A 21,879-nucleotide genomic window follows, 5' to 3' on the forward strand; every position below is an offset into this window, starting at 1 on the left:
GTCACTCGCCAGTTCAGCTGACACGTCACCTTTCCACATCACCTACCACGTCATTTTTCCACATCACCTGCCATGTCACCTATCCACATCACCTGCCATGTCATCATTCGTGTCACCTACTATATCGTCTCTATACTCCTTAATGCGCAATAAAGCGTCACTATAAAACGTGACTATAGTAATACACATGAATTATGAATGTATCTATAATATCGTATCTATATTTTTTCACACATAATGAAACGTTACTATATGACGTAACAACAATAATAGACACATGTTATATGCGCATCTATAAAAGCGTATCAATGTGTCTAAACATGCATCTAACGTGTCTATGAAACGTCTATTCATCTAATATATACGCTTACAATAATCGTTTCTACAAAGTCTGATACGGTCCATACGAAGACGCTTCTAACACGTTTTTGGAAAGCGTGCGTACATTCATATAGAGACGAATTAAAGCGTGCCTATTGTCCAAAAAAGCATAGCTACAAGGGGGTTTTCTAGTAGTGTTTCTAGGGTTTGTTTTTAGGGTTTTGGGCACATTAGGGTTTTGATGCCACCAAAGTACATCAAATGTGATACTTTATGATCATTTCTCATGTCTGTTGAGGTTTTAACTTATTTGGGCCTCACTCACATCCATAAGCCATGATCTAGGGTTAAGCACTCTACCTTAGGGTTAATCACACATCAAATCACATCATTATAACTTATTTGAAATTTTTTCCTAGTGAATGCACTCTAAGTGTAACAAACACATGATATGATAATGCTCATGATGTTATGCTCAAGTTTTAGTGATAGTAACACCAAGGATGTTACATCCTTCCCCCCATAAAAGAATCTCATCCCGAGATTTAAAGTCCTAGGGCAAGTAGTGGAAAAGGAAACATGTCACATCTTTATTTCCTTATTTGTCTTACAAGGCAGGGGTAGTATGGGGGTTTACTTCTCCTTTACAATCCAATATACACATCTTACAAGTTACATGAAGTTAAAAAGCCAAGGAAATTCTTTTCTAAGAAGTCATGGGTTTTCGATGTAGCTTCATCTTCAGTATGTTGGTTCCATTGTATCTTATAGAATTTAAGAGTTTTTCTTCGGGTGACCCTGTCCTTCTAATCTAGGACTCGAATGGGATGTTCTGAATATGTTAAGTCTGGTTCCAAGGTAACATCCACAAAATCAATGGTTCGATCAGGAACCCGAAGGCACTTCTTTAATTGGGATACATGGAACACATTGTGCACTGCAGACAGTGTTTCTGGCAGTTGGAGTCGGTATGCCACCGGTCCATATCGTTCAAGAATAGGAAACAGATCAATTTATCGGGGTGCAAGCTTTCCTTTTACCCCGAAACGGTTCACACCCTTCATTGGTGATACTTTCTGTCACACCCGGTTTTAGAAGGCAAACCGAATGCGAACCATGTACGTGCCAGGATCAGTTATTCACGTACACAGCAGTTACATAATATGGACATCATCACACAGTGCTCAAAATAGTATTAATAAGGGAAAATAGTCGATTACATCATACGTCTGAGACGTCCATATAGTTCTTACAATAAATCAAAGTGCGGAAAAGAAACGTAGATAACGCGGCCTTCACAGGCAGCCGACTGGGGGTTGCCGCTAACCCACACCTAGAACTCGTCGTAATCTTGGAACTCCTGGAAGTCTCCTTCCACAGCTTCATCTTCGCCTGAGCAGTGGTTGCAATGCTGACAACCTGGGGGGGGGGGTTGGTGTGTAGAGCAAGGGTGAGTACACATCAACATACTCAGCAAGTATCCTGTTTGGCTGTAGTGGACTAGCTTTATGTGGGGATAAGTCAAGCAGTTGCTTTTAGTTGGTCAGATTATTATTTACTAGTAGAAAGCCAAGTTTTAGCATTAACCCAAGTTATTAACCCGATGTACCCTTTCCAAACGGAAAGAATACCACTTACCAGCACCATAGGCATGACCAAAACCATCAATCTCATAACCACCTGTACCACAATGTCTCTGATCAAGTACCACTAATCTCTGGAGCTCCCTTGGCCGCTCATAACCGCGAGCACGGCTGATATATCAGTTTCATAACACTCTGCAGAGGTTGTGCACTTTACCCACAAGCCGTGATTCCCTCTTGCCTCGGGCCGATCAAACCCTTAAACACTACCAAGGTGAATAGGCAGGGTTTCACTACGTAGCCTTTACAAAGATTCCCCGGGGCTGTAGCCACCCGTTAGGTTTCCTAAATGCACCGCACTCCTCCCCAAGGGGCGAACCCAAACTTGGCAGAGCGAGCCGCATACACCGAGCCCCATTGACGGCACGACGGCTAAGTGAACTACATCCCGGATCCTCTAATTATTCAGCTAAGGGCACCCCATTCCACCCTCATGGTTGCACTGTTTTCCCGGGCGGTCATCCATAGAACAGGTCCTTACGGAGAGGCACTCGAGAAACCGCTCGAGTCCCCTTGAAAACCACAAGTATAATCATAAAGAAGAACGGGAAAACAGCGTATCATAGATAATCACATCATGTTCATTGATTAGAGTTGAGCAATAGCATCAGACTAAGTAGTAATAATCCGACCCAAATAGGTAAACAAGGACATGGATAACAAAAGCTAGTCAATCCTTAGGTATAAACGTGTAATGCGGGAGGTGAATTAAAGAATGAATAGGACATAGATAGGTCAAAGGACACTTGCCTCCACCAAACGACTGCTGCTCAGGGGCTTCTCCTGCGAATTCCTCGGGCTCTTCGACCGGATCGTTCTCTATGCGAGCGCAAACATACATACATCCATCCACATATTTAATACAAAAGAACAGTACACCATACAAGATAACCAATAAAGCGAATATGCATCAAGTATGACATTCGATAACGCATTTGTTGTGGTTAGAAAGAAACGGGAAAGGTCTCGCAGGGGGTTAAATCTTATGCACTAATGACACAATTGGTTTTTAACAAAATAATTCTGTTATATATATTTATATATACTGATGGAAACCTAATCACTTTTAGTTGATCAACATTGCACAGGGTAAACAATTAACTATGTGAATCAATAACATAACGGAATTTTAAACTAAACTTCCTATTTTCCCATAGCATGAACAGTGATTAGCCTACTTAAAATACAGTAATTATGATCACAGAAAGTAAATAAAATAAAATAAAAAAAAATAAAAAAAAACAGAAGGGGGGGGGGGCGGTTGAACCGGCCCTAGGGCGGTTGAACCGGCCCTAGGCGGGGCGCGCAGGGGCGGCCGAGCCGGGGCGGCTGAGCCGGCGGCGGGCGGCCGGGCTGGCGAGGGCGGGCGGCGCAGGGGGCGGCCGAGCCGGCCGAGCAGGGGGGCGGGGCGGGCGGCCGAACCGGCGGGGTGGGGCGGGCGGCCGAACCGGCGGGGTGGGGCGGGCGGCCGAACCGGCCATGGGGCCGAGCGGCGAGGGGAAGGGGAGGGAGGAGAGGGGGAGGAGGGAGAGGGAGGAGGGGGGGGGCTCACCGGTGTCGGGGATCGACGGCGAGGGGCGGCCGGCGGCAGGGGGCGGCGCGGCGACCTAGGGCAGGGGGCGGGTAGGGGGTAGGGGCGGCGGCTTAGGTGGGGAGGGAGAAAATGAGGGGGGAGAGGGAGAGGGTTAGGGAATAAGGGAAAGAGGGGGGGGGCGGCTGGGCCTATTGGGCCCAAGGGGGGGCGCGCAGGGGCGGCTGGGCCGGCCGGGGTCGGCCCACGGCGCGGGAGAGAGAGAAAAAGAGGAGAGAGAAAGAGAGAGAAAAAGAAAGAAAAGATCTTCTCCTCATTTTCGAAATCCGATCTTTCTACATGAATGCATTTGCAATTTCAAAGCAATCAAAAGAAATGCAAGGTTCGGCATGGTGCATCAAACAACATAAAGTATTTAGGGTTTTTCTTACACGGGAAATCCAAACCGATTCCCGCTAGAACTTTGGAAAAGGTCAAGGTGTAGCGAGGGCAAAAAGAAAAAGAAAAGGTAACGCCCGAATTTTGGCGAGTAAAGAAAGAAAAAAAATTCAACTGCAAAATTCGGGGCGTTACAAACCTATCCCCCTTAAAAGAATCTCGCCCTCGAGATTCAGGGCTGGCTAGCAAAGAGCTCCGGGTACTTGGCCATCAGATCATCTTCACGCTCCCAGGTTGCTTCTTCCTCAGAGTGGTGACTCCATCTGACTTTGCACATTCTGACGGTCTTCCTTCGGGTGACTCTATCTGCAACCTCAAGGATCTGAGCTGGCTTCTCAACATAGGTCAAGTCCTCCTGGACCTCAAGACCTTCCACTGGCAACTGCTCTTCTGGCACACGCAAGCACTTCTTCAATTGAGACACATGAAAGACATTATGCACAGCAGACAAATTCTCGGGCAAACTGAGCTGATAGGCCACTTCTCCTCGCTTTGCAAGAATCTGATACGGACCAATGTAGCGGGGTGCTAGCTTGCCTTTCACTCCGAATCTTCTGACTCCTCTGATCGGTGACACTTTCAGATAGACAAAGTCTCCGACTTCGAAACTCAGCTCTCTTCTTCTTGTGTCTGCATAGCTTCGCTGCCTTGATTGCGCTATCTTCAGATTCTCTCGGACCATCTTGATGTTCTCTTCGGCTTCAAGCAAAATATCTGGCCCAAACACCTGCTTCTCTCCAGGCTGATCCCATTGCAACGGAGTTCTGCAACTCCTTCCATACAGCGCTTGAAACGGTGACATCTTCAAACTGGCCTGATAACTGTTGTTATAGGAAAACTCTGCATAAGGCAATCGCTTGTCCCATCCGGACTGATCTTGCAACGCACAGGCTCTCAACATATCTTCAAGAATTTGATTGGTTCTTTCAGTCTGACCATCTGTCTGCGGGTGATAAGCTGAACTGAAATTCAGATGCGTGCCCAAGGCTTCATGCAACTGCTGCCAGAAATGAGAGGTGAACTGCGTTCCTCTGTCTGACACTATCTTCTTTGGCACACCATGAAGACAAACGATCCGAGACATATACAATTCTGCCAATACTGCACTGTTGTAGTTGGTCTTGACAGGTATGAAGTGGGCTGACTTGGTCAAGCGGTCCACTACTACCCAAATGGAATCGTAGCCGGCTCGAGTGCGAGGCAATCCGACTATGAAATCCATACCAATTTCATCCCATTTCCACTGAGGGATCTGCAACGGTTGCAACAATCCAGCAGGTCTCTGGTGTTCTGCCTTAATTCTTCGGCAACTATCGCACATAGCCACATGCTCTGCGATTTCCCTCTTCATTCCGTATCACCAGAATTTCTTCTTCAGATCCTGATACATCTTCTCACTGCTAGGGTGAATCGAATAAGCTGTCTCATGAGCTTCCTTAAGAATCAACTCCCGAATAGACTGGACATTGGGAACACACAAGCGGTCTTTGAACCATATCACGCCTTCCGCATCTTCTCGAAAATCTTTGCCTTTACCATCTAGAATCAGTCGCCGGATCTCACTGATCTTCTCATCATTTTTCTGCGCTTCTTTGATTTCGCGCTCCAAGGTAGGTTCCAATTCAACTGTGACTCCTCGCGAATTGTTCAGAAATCCGAGACTCAACCTGTCAAACTCTTTGGCCAACTCATAAGGCATCGGGCGAGCAACCATCAGATTGACTTGACTCTTTCTGCTCAGAGCATCTGCCACTACGTTTGCTTTGCCTGGATGGTAATGAATCTCCAACTCATAGTCTTTGATCAATTCTAACCATCTTCGTTGCCTCATGTTCAATTCTGACTGAGTGAATATGTACTTCAGACTCTTGTGGTCTGTGTAAACATCGCATTTCTGTCCATACAGATAGTGCCTCCATGTCTTCAGTGCGTGAACCACTGCTGCCAACTCTAGATCATGGATTGGGTAGTTCTTCTCATGAACCTTCAACTGTCGGGACGAGTAAGCCACAACTCTTCCCTCTTGCATCAACACACATCCCAAACCTGTGTAACAAGCATCGCAATACACCGAGAAGGGCTTGTGCACATCAGGCAAGACTAGGACGGGCGCTGTAGTCAACTTCTCTTTCAGCGCTTCAAAGGCCTCTTGGCATTTCTGGGTCCACTTGAACTCAACCTTGTTGCCTAGCAACGCTGTCATAGGTTTCGCAATCTTCGAAAACCCTTCAATGAATCGCCGATAATATCCGGCCATTCCAATGAAGCTCTTGATTCCTCGAGCATCCGTTGGCGCTTTCCAGTTTAGAATGTCTGCCACTTTCTTCGGATCCACAACCAATCCTTCTTTGTTGATTATGTGACCCAAGAACAGGACTTCACTGATCCAGAACTCACACTTGCTCAACTTTGCATACAACTGGTGCTCTCGCAATCTCTGCAATACCATCCTCAAATGATCTGCATGCTCTTCTTCACTTTGAGAATAAACCAGAATGTCATCAATGAATACCACCACGAACTTATCAAGATAATCCATGAATACACTGTTCATCAAGTTCATGAAGAATGCTGGCGCATTGGTCAAACCAAAAGACATCACTGTGAACTCATATAAACCATACTTGGTAATGAATGCCGTCTTCGGAATGTCCGAAGGTCGGATCCTGAGCTGATGATAACCTGACCTCAGATCAATCTTGGAGAACACACTGGCTCCTCTCAACTGGTCGAACAGATCTTCTATTCTGGGCAAGGGATACTTGTTCTTGATCGTGACCTCATTCAAAGCTCGATAATCGATACACATCCTCTTGGTGCCATCTTTCTTTTCTACGAACAAGACAGGAGCGGCCCAAGGCGAGGTGCTTGGCCGGATGTAACCTTTCTCTGACAGCTCATCAATTTGCTTCTTAAGTTCATCCAACTCTGGTCCAGATATTCTGTAATCTCTCTTGAAGATAGGGGCGGTTCCAGGAAGAAGCTCTATAGCAAATTCAACTTTCCGCTCTGGTGGCATACCCGGTAAATCCTTTGGAAACACATCTGGGAATTCAGACACAACCTTGATACTCTCAATTGGGTCTGCTTCACTGCTATCGACAGCCATCTGATAACAACTTCCTTTCTTTGGCTCAGGCGGGACTAACCCGGTCACCACTTCCTCTCCTAGTGGGGACACCAACTTGATTGTCCTTTTATCACAACTGATAACTGCCTGATACTTATCTAACCAATTCATCCCTAGGATGACATCTATTCCCTGAGTACCCATTACTATAAGGTTGGCGGGAAACGCTATCCCCCTTATTTTCACACTTATATTCAAACAAATGCTATCAGCTCGAATTCTACCACCGGCTGAGTCAATTTGAATGGGGGTTGACATGGTAGTAGTTGGAAGATTATGTGCTTCTACCCATGATGCAGTAATGAAAGAATGTGTTGCTCCAGTATCAAATAACACTTCTGCAATATGGGAATCGACTGGGAACATACCTACTGTCATGTCGGGGGTCTCCTGAACTGCTTCAGCCTCCAAGTGATTCAATCTTCCATGATTATAGCGCTGCTGAGAGCGATTGCCTGCTCCAGGCTGAGGCACATTCTGCTTTGCTGGGGCATTGGGGCCTGACTGCTGCTGGGCTGCCTTCTTCGGACATTGCATCACCCAATGGCCTTGCTCTCCACAGTGGAAACATGCCCTGTTTCCAACCTGAGCTGGTGCTGCCTGACTGTTCTGCTGATTTGCTGGGGCAGGAAGACGAGGTGTTTGCTGATTCTGCTTTTGAAACTGACCTCCTGACTGATTGCTCTGACGGTTCTGGTACTGATGCTGAGGATACTGCCTTTGGAACTGCTGATACTGCTGACGCTGCTGATGCTGCTGAGGTGGACGCTGGTTCTGCCTGAATTGCTGAGGTTGATTGCCTGAGAAACGGGGACGGCTGCTGCTTCCAGGCTGGGGTCCACTGATCTTGCGCTTACGGTCTTCCATCTCCTTGCGCTTTCTCTCCGTCATGATTGCTCTGTCAATCAGGTGCTGGAATGTCGGGAAGGTGTGGTTCATCAGCTGATACTGCAGAGGGTCAACCAAGCCTCTCAGGAAACGGTACTGTCGCTTGGCGTCGGTGTTGACATCTTCAGGAGCATAGCGAGACAACTGCAGAAACCTGTCTCGATACTCACTGACAGACGATGACCCTTGCTTAAGGGCCAGGAACTCCTCCTTCTTCACTGTCATCAGACCTGCAGGCACATGGTACTGACGAAAGCTGCCTCGGAATTCTTCCCAGGTGATGGTGTCGGGGTTGGCATGGGTGGCGAGGTAAGACTCCCACCATGACTGGGCTGCTCCTCTCAACAGACGGGGACCATACAAGACTTTCTCCCGGTCATCGCACTGAGCGGTATGCAACTCCCGCTCCACAGTGCGCAGCCAATCTTCAGCATCCATGGGGTCAGAAGAGTGAGCGAACGTTGGTGGATGACCTCTCATGAATTCAGCACGCTTGTCTCTAGGCATCTGAGGCATCTGAGGCTGGGGTGGTGCTTGCTGCTGCTGCTGCTGCTGCTGCTGAATGGCGGCCAGAGTCTGACCGATGGCTTGAACTGCCTGAGTCTGCATCAGAAACATCTGCTCAATCGACATCGGGGGCGGGGGCGGCAGGTGCTGCTGCTGGGGCACCTCATCCTGCGGAGCGGCTCGCTCCTGCTGAGCACGCCTTCCTCCTCTACGCCTGTTCTCTGACATCTGCAGAACGCAACCACACATCAGAACTGATCTGGCAAAGCTTGCAGCATAAGAAAAGAGTATAGAATTCTCCAACAGCACTGAACAGATGAGCATCTTCACTGATCTCCAACACAGACCACACAGCTTCTCAGATAAAGAGGAAAGGAGAATAATGGGTTTCCCAACTATATAACTAACTTTATTGACATAGTATGTAAACCAAAATGCAGGGGATACCCACACTCTGGTGACAATCATTACAAAGATCCAAATCAAACATAGTTCATCATGACAAACATAAATGCACAGGATATAGCAGACTACCCTGTCTAACTAAAACTAACTAAGACCGAGACTAACGCTAAGACTGAAGCTTCCATGTATATATTTATTTCGTATTAATTACAAGATCCAACTCTAACGATCTATGGTTCTAGATTTATCTTGGTCTTGCAGGCGGGATTGCCATAAGACTGGTGTCCACGCTGAGGTGAGCGGTACGGGTGCTGAGTCCCAACGGGAGCGGGGGAACCACCGTCCAGATAACGACGTTCCGCGCGCTCAGCCCGCAGCTAGGCGATCTCAGCACGAGCCCTACTCAGCTCGTCTAATGCATGGTCCAGCTCCGTGTTTAGCACGGCGGCTAGGTTGACTGTGCTGCTCAACCTAGGATTGCCCTCACCGACAGGTGAGACAATCACGCCTCCTGTGCTGCCAGATGAACGGCGGGGGTAATACTTCAGGTCAAGACCGTCAGCTGCCCCACCGAAAACCGAGCAGTAGTGCGAAAGCGCACGCCGTGCAGCATCTTGCATGGCTGCCTCAGCTGAGTCCCGCTCAGAGATAGAATAGTGCTCTGAACAGGCCTCTGCACCCTGGAGACTGTCCTCCGGGCAGCGCACCAAGCAAGTCGCCTCCCAGCGGTCCGGGTAGACCCCGCGACTATGCTGGTAGACCACACAGCGATACTCGACGGACCAAGTATGTCGGTCAAATGCCCGACGTAGCAGGGTGTCGAGCGCATCATGGAAGTGACACCCGCGAGCAGCGTCGCGAGTGATGGGTCGAGCAACCCATCCTTCCGGCTCAGGGTTAGCAGAGAAGTCGGTGTCGTGGCTCGAGCTGTCGTCGCCATCTCCGTCGTCTGGGTCTCCTCCAGCAGCTACTCCAGAGGCTGGGACGCCCAGTGGTGGTGCAGGGGGCGGCTCCAGAGGAAGCACAGGAGAGCAGCTCCTCACAGACTCTATCTCCTGGTGGAGCGAGAAAGAAGAGCTCTGCTGCTCCTGTCGTCGACGCTCCTGCTCCTCACGCAGGCGGTGGTGTAGTCTCTCCAAGTGGCTGGACTGTCCGGCCACAGGACGGCGAAGCGGACGCTCAGCAAGGCGGGAGGGTAAGAAGGGGATGACTGACTTTCGTGCAGTGTGTCTAAGTCGAGCCATCTACAAAAGACATCGCAAGCAAAAGGGTGAGAACAGAATTAATATGACCAGCAAGTAATGAATCATAAGTAAATGAAGGATTAGAATAAAACATAATTTTCAGCAAGGTATAATATGTAGTAGAACATAGGTTTGGTCAGTAAGACCAACTTTTGAAGGGATATCAAAGTCAAGGAAGAGACAGAGGTCTATAATCCTTAGAACGACCATTCTACTCTAGGTTAGCGGTCCTACAGTCAGCACGGCTTTGATACCACTTATGTCACACCCGGTTTTAGAAGGCAAACCGAATGCGAACCATGTACGTGCCAGGATCAGTTATTCACGTACACAGCAGTTACATAATATGGACATCATCACACAGTGCTCAAAATAGTATTAATAAGGGAAAATAGTCGATTACATCATACGTCTGAGACGTCCATATAGTTCTTACAATAAATCAAAGTGCGGAAAAGAAACGTAGATAACGCGGCCTTCACAGGCAGCCGACTGGGGGTTGCCGCTAACCCACACCTAGAACTCGTCGTAATCTTGGAACTCCTGGAAGTCTCCTTCCACAGCTTCATCTTCGCCTGAGCAGTGGTTGCAATGCTGACAACCTGGGGGGGGGGTTTGGTGTGTAGAGCAAGGGTGAGTACACATCAACATACTCAGCAAGTATCCTGTTTGGCTGTAGTGGACTAGCTTTATGTGGGGATAAGTCAAGCAGTTGCTTTTAGTTGGTCAGATTATTATTTACTAGTAGAAAGCCAAGTTTTAGCATTAACCCAAGTTATTAACCCGATGTACCCTTTCCAAACGGAAAGAATACCACTTACCAGCACCATAGGCATGACCAAAACCATCAATCTCATAACCACCTGTACCACAATGTCTCTGATCAAGTACCACTAATCTCTGGAGCTCCCTTGGCCGCTCATAACCGCGAGCACGGCTGATATATCAGTTTCATAACACTCTGCAGAGGTTGTGCACTTTACCCACAAGCCGTGATTCCCTCTTGCCTCGGGCCGATCAAACCCTTAAACACTACCAAGGTGAATAGGCAGGGTTTCACTACGTAGCCTTTACAAAGATTCCCCGGGGCTGTAGCCACCCGTTAGGTTTCCTAAATGCACCGCACTCCTCCCCAAGGGGCGAACCCAAACTTGGCAGAGCGAGCCGCATACACCGAGCCCCATTGACGGCACGACGGCTAAGTGAACTACATCCCGGATCCTCTAATTATTCAGCTAAGGGCACCCCATTCCACCCTCATGGTTGCACTGTTTTCCCGGGCGGTCATCCATAGAACAGGTCCTTACGGAGAGGCACTCGAGAAACCGCTCGAGTCCCCTTGAAAACCACAAGTATAATCATAAAGAAGAACGGGAAAACAGCGTATCATAGATAATCACATCATGTTCATTGATTAGAGTTGAGCAATAGCATCAGACTAAGTAGTAATAATCCGACCCAAATAGGTAAACAAGGACATGGATAACAAAAGCTAGTCAATCCTTAGGTATAAACGTGTAATGCGGGAGGTGAATTAAAGAATGAATAGGACATAGATAGGTCAAAGGACACTTGCCTCCACCAAACGACTGCTGCTCAGGGGCTTCTCCTGCGAATTCCTCGGGCTCTTCGACCGGATCGTTCTCTATGCGAGCGCAAACATACATACATCCATCCACATATTTAATACAAAAGAACAGTACACCATACAAGATAACCAATAAAGCGAATATGCATCAAGTATGACATTCGATAACGCATTTGTTGTGGTTAGAAAGAAACGGGAAAGGTCTCGCAGGGGGTTAAATCTTATGCACTAATGACACAATTGGTTTTTAACAAAATAATTCTGTTATATATATTTATATATACTGATGGAAACCTAATCACTTTTAGTTGATCAACATTGCACAGGGTAAACAATTAACTATGTGAATCAATAACATAACGGAATTTTAAACTAAACTTCCTATTTTCCCATAGCATGAACAGTGATTAGCCTACTTAAAATACAGTAATTATGATCACAGAAAGTAAATAAAATAAAATAAAAAAAATAAAAAAAACAGAAGGGGGGGGGGGCGGTTGAACCGGCCCTAGGGCGGTTGAACCGGCCCTAGGCGGGGCGCGCAGGGGCGGCCGAGCCGGGGCGGCTGAGCCGGCGGCGGGCGGCCGGGCTGGCGAGGGCGGGCGGCGCAGGGGGCGGCCGAGCCGGCCGAGCAGGGGGGCGGGGCGGGCGGCCGAACCGGCGGGGTGGGGCGGGCGGCCGAACCGGCGGGGTGGGGCGGGCGGCCGAACCGGCCATGGGGCCGAGCGGCGAGGGGAAGGGGAGGGAGGAGAGGGGGAGGAGGGAGAGGGAGGAGGGGGGGGCTCACCGGTGTCGGGGATCGACGGCGAGGGGCGGCCGGCGGCAGGGGGCGGCGCGGCGACCTAGGGCAGGGGGCGGGTAGGGGGTAGGGGCGGCGGCTTAGGTGGGGAGGGAGAAAATGAGGGGGGAGAGGGAGAGGGTTAGGGAATAAGGGAAAGAGGGGGGGGGCGGCTGGGCCTATTGGGCCCAAGGGGGGGCGCGCAGGGGCGGCTGGGCCGGCCGGGGTCGGCCCACGGCGCGGGAGAGAGAGAAAAAGAGGAGAGAGAAAGAGAGAGAAAAAGAAAGAAAAGATCTTCTCCTCATTTTCGAAATCCGATCTTTCTACATGAATGCATTTGCAATTTCAAAGCAATCAAAAGAAATGCAAGGTTCGGCATGGTGCATCAAACAACATAAAGTATTTAGGGTTTTTCTTACACGGGAAATCCAAACCGATTCCCGCTAGAACTTTGGAAAAGGTCAAGGTGTAGCGAGGGCAAAAAGAAAAAGAAAAGGTAACGCTCGAATTTTGGCGAGTAAAGAAAGAAAAAAAATTCAACTGCAAAATTCGGGGCGTTACACTTTCCGGTACACATAATCCTTGACTTGAAAGTACAAGGGTCGGCGTCGTTTGTCTGCATAACTCTTCTTCCGAGCTTGAGCTTCTTTCAAGTGGTGCCTTATTTGTTGAACCTTTGCTTCTATTTCTTTAACTAAGTCAGGCCTGAAGTACCACCGTTCTCCAGGTTTAGACCAATTTAAGGGTGTTCGACATCGTCGTTCGTATAATGCTTCAAATGGTGCCATCTTGATACTCTCTTGATAGTTGTTATTATATGAAAATTCTGCCAAGGGTAGACAGTCATCCCATTTCTGCGGAAATTCCAGGACACATGCCCGCAACATATCTTCAAGTATCTGGTTTACTCTCTCAGTTTGTCCACTTGTTTGCGGGTGATATGCTGAACTGTGGAGCAACTTAGTACCGAGGGACTTATGTAGTTCTTCCCAAAACTTGGATACAAATTGCGGTCCGCGATCCGACACTATTATCTTTGGAACTCCGTGCAGACTAAGAATATTAGCAATATAAAGTTCCGCGTATGCGACCACTGTGTATTTTGTTTTGACGGACAGAAAGTGAGCAATTTTCGTAAGCCGGTCAATTATGACCCATATGGAGTCAAAACCTTTAACTGTCCTGGGTAATCCCACAATGAAGTCCATACTAATGTCCTCCCATTTCCATGTTGGGATGGGCAAAGGTTGCAGTGGTCCAGCGGTCTTCATATGTATGGCTTTGACATGTCTACAGGTGTCACATCTTGCCACATAGCGTGCAATTTCTATCTTCATTTTTGTCCACCAATAGTGTTGCTTTAAATCCTGATACATCTTAGTACTTCCGGGATGAATAGAATATCGACTAAGATGAGCTTCATCCAAAATTTGCTGGCGGACATCAGCATCCTTAGGCACAACTATGCGATCATTAAACCATACTATGCCTTGATCATCCTTTCTGAAGCAATTAGCTTTGTCGGCTTCTATTTTCTCATGAATAAGTTTCATACCCTTATCATTCCTTTGGGCATCAATAATTATTTTAGAAGAATCGACTCAAGCTTCATTTGGGTCAAGGTTCCATGTTGAATCATTCCCAGGTTTAACTTCTCCATTTCTTGACATAATGTGATGTCAGGGGTTCTCACTGTAAGACAATGGCAGGAAGCCTTGCGACTCAGTGCATCTGCCACCACATTGGCCTTTCCTGGGTGATAATGGATTTCTAAATCATAATCCTTAATCAGCTCAAGCCATCTTCTCTACCTCATGTTTAGTTTTGACTGGGTAAAAATATACTTCAGACTTTTATGATCTGTATATATATGGCAGATATTTCCCAGCAGATAATAATGCCATATTTTAAGGGCATGAACCACATCAGCTAATTCCAAGTCATGAGTTGGATAATGCTCCTCATGTCGGCGTAGCTGCCTTGAAGCATATGCTATAACTCGACCCTCCTGCATTAAGACACATCCGAGACCACTGCCTGACGCATCACAGTACACATCAAAAGGCTTTTCAATGTCCGGTTGAGCCAATACCGGAGCAGTGGTCAATAATACCTTCAGCTGCTCGAAGGCTTCGTTGCATCTTGAGGACCAGTTAAATTTTGTATCATTCTTCAACAGACTTGTGATTGGTTTCACAATCTTGGAGAAATTTGGAATAAATCTGCAGTAATAACCAGCCAACCCAAGGAAACTCTGAACTTGATGTACAGTGGTTGGCGGTTTCCACTCTAGAATATCCTTGACCTTGCTGGGGTTAACCGCAATCCCATTTGCAGACAATACATGTTCCAAAAATTGGATTTCCTCCAACCAAAATGCGCATTTCCTGAATTTAGCATATAATTGGTGTTCCCTTAAGCGCGTTAACACGATCCGTAAATGTTTAGCATGCTCCTCTTCATTCTTGGAATAAATCAAAATATCATCAATGAAGACCACCACAAATTTATCCTACTCGGGCATAAACACCAAGTTCATTAGATATGTGAAGTGGGCTGGAGCATTTGTCAATCCTAAGGACATAACCAAATATTCAAATAATCCATACCGCGTAGTAAATGCAGTCTTAGGTATATCTTCGGGTCGAATACGGATATAATGATAACCTGACCTGAGGTCAATCTTGGAGAATACCCGAGCTCAAGTAAGTTGATCAAACAAGATATCGATCCGGGGAAGAGGGTACTTGTTCTTAATGGTGACCTCATTAAGGGGTCTGTAGTCCACGCACATTCGAAGTGTTTGATCCTTCTTGACAAAAATTGCGGGACATCCCCAAGGTGATGAACTGAGCCGAATGAATCCCTTCTCAAGCAAGTCTTGTAATTAAGTCTTGAGCTCCGCCAATTCATTTGGTGGCATTCGGTACGACCTTCTAGAAATAGGAGTTGTACCGGGCTTCAGTTCAATCACAAACTCTACATCCCTTTCTGGAGGCAATCCAGGCAAATCTTCAGGAAAGACATGCGAGAATTCACGTACTACCAGAATATCTTGGATTTCTGGGATGATAGCTTCATAGACCCGTCCAAATGGTTTGGCTGGGACAGCTACAGGGATGGATAAGAGAACCTCTTCATGACCATGGCTCAACTTGATAGTCCTTAAGTCAGTGTTGAGGATAGCTTTATGCTGGGCTAACCAATTCATGCCCAGAATTACATCTATGTCTTGGCCTTTCAAAATAATCATGTTGGTGGGAAATTCCCATTCAGCCAATGTTACTGGCACATGGAAGACTACTTCCTTAGTAAATATTTGTCCCCCAGGTGAATGGATAATAAATCCTTCTCTTGATTCAGTGCTAGGAATGCAATGCTTTTCCACGAATTTCTTGCTTATGAATGTATGTGAAGCACCAGAATCAAAGAGAATAACTGCTGGGTGATTGGCCACAAGGAACGTACCCATCATTATCGGCTCTCCTTCCAGTGTAGTGGCCACTTGAGTATAATAAATTCGCCCAGTCTTCTTGACATTTTTGTCTGCTGAATTATTAGCCATGTTTCCTTTGCCTTGATTGGAGCTCCCAAAGTTCTGTTGATTGTTGAACTTATTCTGCTTCGGATATGGACAATCTTTTATAAAATGACCAGACTTTCCACAGTTGAAGCAGCCAGTAGAAGAACTACGGAGGGTGGGGAAACGAGCACCAGGGGCACTCGACTGATTTGTAGAAGTGGGGGCAGTGGCAGGACGAATGAAAACAGACTGTTTGAACGGATAGGAGGGTGGACGAGGCGAAGAACGATTCTGATTAAAAGGTCAGATTACCAACCTGGTTTGCTTCTCAGGTCCCTGATTGGACCTGTCACCTCTAAATCCATTTGATTTTCCCTGGCATGTGTTCTTGGCTTCTACTGCCAGCGCCGTGCTGACAGCTCTGTTGTAAGTAAGATCTAGACAGGTGGCCATTTTCCATTGGAGCCGGTCGTGGAGTCCCCTCATGAAGCAATTCTTCTTCTTTAGGTCAGTGTTTACTTAGTCAATAGCATATTGGGATAAATGATTAAACTTGTTGAGATACTGCATCACAGTATCTCCTCCTTGCTTTAGTTGAATGAACTCCTCTTGTTTCATGTGAAGTACTCCCTCTGGAACATAGTGTTCACGGAATGCTAGCTTGAATTCATCCCAAGTGACCTGGTGTCCAGCTGGTTGAACTGCTACAAAATTCGCCCACCAGGTCTTGGCAAGGCCTCTCAATTGCTGGGCAGTAAATAACGGCTTTTGTGTTTCTGTGCAACGGACTAATCCGAACTTCTCTCCATTACCCTTATCCACTCATCAGCTTCAAGAGGGTCTTCTACTTTAACAAAGAGTGGAGGACGCATCTCAGAGAATTTCTGATACGAGGTTTCACGCGGTCCCTGTGGAGGAGCTCTTCCGCCATGCTACTGGAATTGATTACCTGCCATCTCACGTAAGAAGCGGGTATTTGTGGCGGAACCGCCCGAATTATTCCAGCTTAAGTGCCCAAGTCGCACCTTTCAGGGCAGCAACGCACTTAAACAGGAATAACCCGTCAGTCCCTCGGATCTAGTCCGATAAAGCCACTTACCAGGATCGAATACCACTAGCTCACTCGAAGGTGAGGCACAGAGAAATACAATAAAACATAATACCACAAATTTAATAAGTATATTTAGTGATTACATTATCGGAGTTTCAGAAATAATAACCATAAGTTTTAATGCAGCGGAAATAACTAACGGAGGAAACCGAGTAACATGGCGAAGCCTGGCCAAGCTACTCCTCCTGGTCCTCTCCTGCGGAAGCAGTAACCCACTCGACCATCTATCCCGGTGGCAGGGATGGAGGCCAAGTCACACCATCAACCAATCATCCTAAGGAGTACCTGCAAAAATTGTGCCACAAGCAAGGCTGAGTATACTAATACTCAGCTAGACTTACCCGGTGTGAGGAGTCTACTCCTCTACCTCTAGACATGCAGCTGTTTGGCTGAGGGGTTTGGTTTGCCAAAAGTACTAGCTTAGTCTAAAATCAAGTTTTAGCTTTTCAAGTTTTAGTATGATCCTTTTAAACTAGATGAGTACCTAGCTACTCATACATGATATCAAACATTTTTAAGCAATCAACCTTTTTGCCAGTCAACTCATTTCCACTTATTACTCAATGTGGCAGCATGGATCAAGCAGTCTCATTAGCTGCGAGAAGCAGACGATTCGAATCGAGTTTTTAAACCTTGCAAGGTAAACCTAAACACACGGCATGTAGGGGCACTCCGTCCCCACACACATCAACCGTCCCCATCGATTCCCTGGCAACAGATCAGGGCTCACCGCCTTGGCGTACAATGCCTCACTGACCCCGACTGCTGTCGTGCAGTGACCGCACTTGTACCCACCATAACCGGAATGGGAGACCACGTCTCAGGTCGCGTGAGGGGTAAAGTCTGCGGGCAGGTTCACTCAGGTACTAGGCTTACCGATTTACCATATTTCTCGGTATGTGTTTAGTACGTTCAAACGCTTGACACACGGTACCACACCTTAATCCTTATTCCAATTTCCGTCTCGTAGACAACGCATCCCCATGGACCGTTGTCCACAGACCACCATCATTATGATATCAAAATGGATACAATCAAATCCTGACCTCGCGCGAGTGCTAGAAAAATCACTCGACTTCTACCGAGATCCCTAATTAATAAAGCATCTACTCGACCTAGCATACTAGTATCCATCACAAAAAGGATTCCTGAGATCATGCAACTAGGGTTTCAGGCAACTCCTACACTTAAGTGCACAGTACAAGCCTACAAACATTAAGTGCAGTAAAATAGCATATATAACGGTTATGCATAAAACCGGGGCTTGCCTTTAATTTAACACTCAGATAGTGTTTGCTGGGGGTACTCGCTTGGCGAGCATCCACTGGTTATGTCCATCCTTCCTTGGGTCGTCCACCAACTGCATCTTGTGGGTGGCACCACATCACTGGCTCAATCATCATCTCGCGGTCCTATATGAGGTGCAAGATGCATATGTATGAATATAATAAAAGTAGCACGAAAATAGCACAAGATATATCAACACACAGTGGCGAACTAAACATTAATTAGTAAGACACTGCAACAACTATACTCAAACACTAGTTATTTATGTGTCATTGGGCACACGTAAACACTACCACTGGAAAGACGACGATCACGACTTTTAATTAACCAACATAACAGGACATCACACGTATGAACATTTATTTAACTTGTTACGGCTTTTCCTTAGTTCTCCTATTGACCACGCAAGAGCAACCAAGACAACGTACGTTTAAACAGGACATAGGCATCAATAACTACAAAACTTCTATCCACAACCAACTACAGCAAGCAAGCACATTAATCACGGAACACATGTTAACCTAAGTTTAGCCATCACAAGTCTATGTCCGTTAAGCGCTAACTAAGCATTTTTAGCCAAAATGGTGAACTAAACATTCATTTGAGCACGTGCAGATTTTTAGGACAGCAGCACAGCAGTTACTTGTTTTAATCATAACTTTTCAAATATTAATCCAAAAATAGTAAACTATGACTTTCTAGAAAGTTTATAAAGTGCTCTACAATTTTGGTATTTTCATCACAACATGATTCAACACTTAGCAAAGTTGAATTGTGCAAACACAGCAGCTCTGTCCAGATTTGGACAGATTCAGGCTTGCAACTTCAAAAATTCACAACTGAAGATTCAGACATCCAAACAAAGTGATTTTAGACTTTCTGGAAAGCTAATTAAATGCCCTACAAATTATTTATAAACATCTCAAGGTGATTCAATATTTAACTAAGGATAAACATCACTAAAAGACTTTGCTGCCCAGAACTGGACAGATTCAGTCTTCATATTTGAAACATTCATAACTTAAGATTCAGACCACCAAAAAGAGTGATCTAAGACTTTTTGGAAAGCTTAGCAAAAGTACTAAATAACGTTTATAATCACTAAGAAGTGATCCAATGTTTAACTAAATCAAACAACACAGTTTTCGAAATCTATTCTGACGGTGGACAGAACACAGCAAGCAGTTTGTAAAATTCATAACTCTTAAACCGTCAGGCCTATAGTTAGGAAATTTTTAACACAAGCAAGATAAGAAAAGAATCTTCAACTTTCTTATAACGACCATAAACAGATTGCAACATTAAATTAGGCAAACAATGCAGTTTCTGAAATCTGTACAGAATTTGGACAGATTCAGTTACTGAATTTGTAAACAGCATAACTCCTAAACTGTCAGACCTATGGCTGCCAAATTTTAACACCAGGAAGATAATAAAGTTATCTACCACTTTTCTATAGCACATATCTACAGAAAACACAATTTGGTTCATCAAACATACAGCACAACCAAAACAGTGCGTGCAGTCCAAAACAGCAATTACTAAATTTCAGCTTCTATATAATTCAAGAATTGCCATGTTTTAGAGACTTGAGTTATTCTAACACTTTAACATTTGTTAGAGTTAAATTAACCAAATGAGCACTAACAAGTAGACTTACAAATTTTATCCAATTTATTTCGTGCGCTAGAATTACCACACAATTAACAAACACATTCACCAAAATAAAACACTTCTGCACACATGTCCGACATCACACAAAATCATAATGAAGCACTATTAATATTTATTTTTAGAACACCATGACATAACCATTAAATATCTAATTAGTTTTAAGGTATAACACAAGCATTCCATGAACATGCATGATTTTATTTACTCCTAATTTTTCACTAAGTCTTGCAATTATAAAGGTGTTATTTTAGCACCATATGAAACTATCTAATTTGGGGCTGACATTTTTATGAGGAATAGGTAATAACAATTTATGACTAAGGTATAAATTTCACATACCCAGGTTTTATATTTTATTTACTACAAAAATAACAATTTGTTAATGCAATAAAGCATGTGAGAGCAAGTTAAATCTAAAATTAATTATTTTCTGTGGATGCATGACCATATTAAGTTTCTTTAGGCTACTATAATATCATGTAAGGACAGTGGAACACCATTTTACATTTTTGCATCTATACATCATTTTTAAATCATTTAAAGCTACCTAAGGTGCATTAAACAAGTTAAATCAATAACTTAATCATACATGCACAACAATTCATGAAATTTTTACCAATCACCAAACATCACACCAAGAGTCTACTGTAAAACTTTCAACCTATTTGGAGCACCAGAGCTACAGATCCAAAAATAACAATCAAAACAATCATCTTTTTACTATTTAACATGTTTTAATTAACACACCAAGAAAACAGTGAACAACCTGTAAGTTTTATATTTTTCCTAGATGGCGTATGACAACATCTAACTAACAAAACAAGTTTCATCATTTTTGGATTTTTATAAATAAAATTATGGAGAGAAGCAAGTTCATTTACTCTCTAAACCAGTTTTTAAATACGAATTTCTACAGAAAAACTTTTTCACTAAAACATGCCAACCTATAGATCTATTAGACAGAGAATTTCATAAGGAAGGCAACAAAACAAGTTTCGCGATTTTAGCAGCTCTAAAACTCGAGTTATGAATTTTTGAACACAACACAAAAATCTGCAGCTTTGTGCACTCACATCTCGCCTCGGGCCCACTTGTCATAGACTCAGGGGTGTCTTCTTCTACCTCCACCTCCAGCCATCACGCAGCAGCACAGGGGGCTGCCATGGCCGGCGTCCAAGGAGAGCAGAGGAGGGGCTCCTGTAGGGGGAGGGACAGCCATCACGAAGGGGAGCTGCAGCAACGGAGAAGGAGGGAGGGAGGGGCGAGCACCACCATTGGAGAGGGTGGGCGCCATGGAGGGAGGGCTGCTGTTTTATGGGGAAGAGGGGAGGAGAGGGGCCGGGGCGGCATGGCTCCTACTGCTGTCCATGGAAAAATAAAAAGGACGCAGGAACAGCAGGGGAAGGGAGGTCGTCGGCTGCACTTGTTCTCGTCCAGGGGAAACAGGGAGGGCGCAGGAAGGGTCGAGCCCATGGAGGAGCAGGGCGTCGCGCCCTGGCTGGAGAGCGCCTGCTCCAAGGGAGCTCGACCATTTGCAGCAGTGGCAGGGGGCGTCCATGGCGGCTGGCCGAGAAGAGGCGCCACGCCATGGAAGCCGGCGAGCTCGCTGTTGCTGTGGAGTCCTTGCTGCTGCTCGCCGTGGAGCAGGGAGAACAGCGAGCTCGGCCAGGCAGCAAGAGGAGAGAGCTCGCGGGGAGGGGCTGCGCTCCCGGCTGCAGCCGTGGGAGAGGAGGGACAGGGAAGAAGGAAGCTGTGCGTGAGAGGAGAAAGGAGAAGAGAGTGGCGGCTGGAAATTTTTGAGGGGTGGGAGT

Source organism: Zea mays, chromosome 3, assembly GCF_902167145.1.
Source record: "Zea mays cultivar B73 chromosome 3, Zm-B73-REFERENCE-NAM-5.0, whole genome shotgun sequence".
NCBI classification, from domain to species: domain Eukaryota; kingdom Viridiplantae; phylum Streptophyta; class Magnoliopsida; order Poales; family Poaceae; genus Zea; species Zea mays.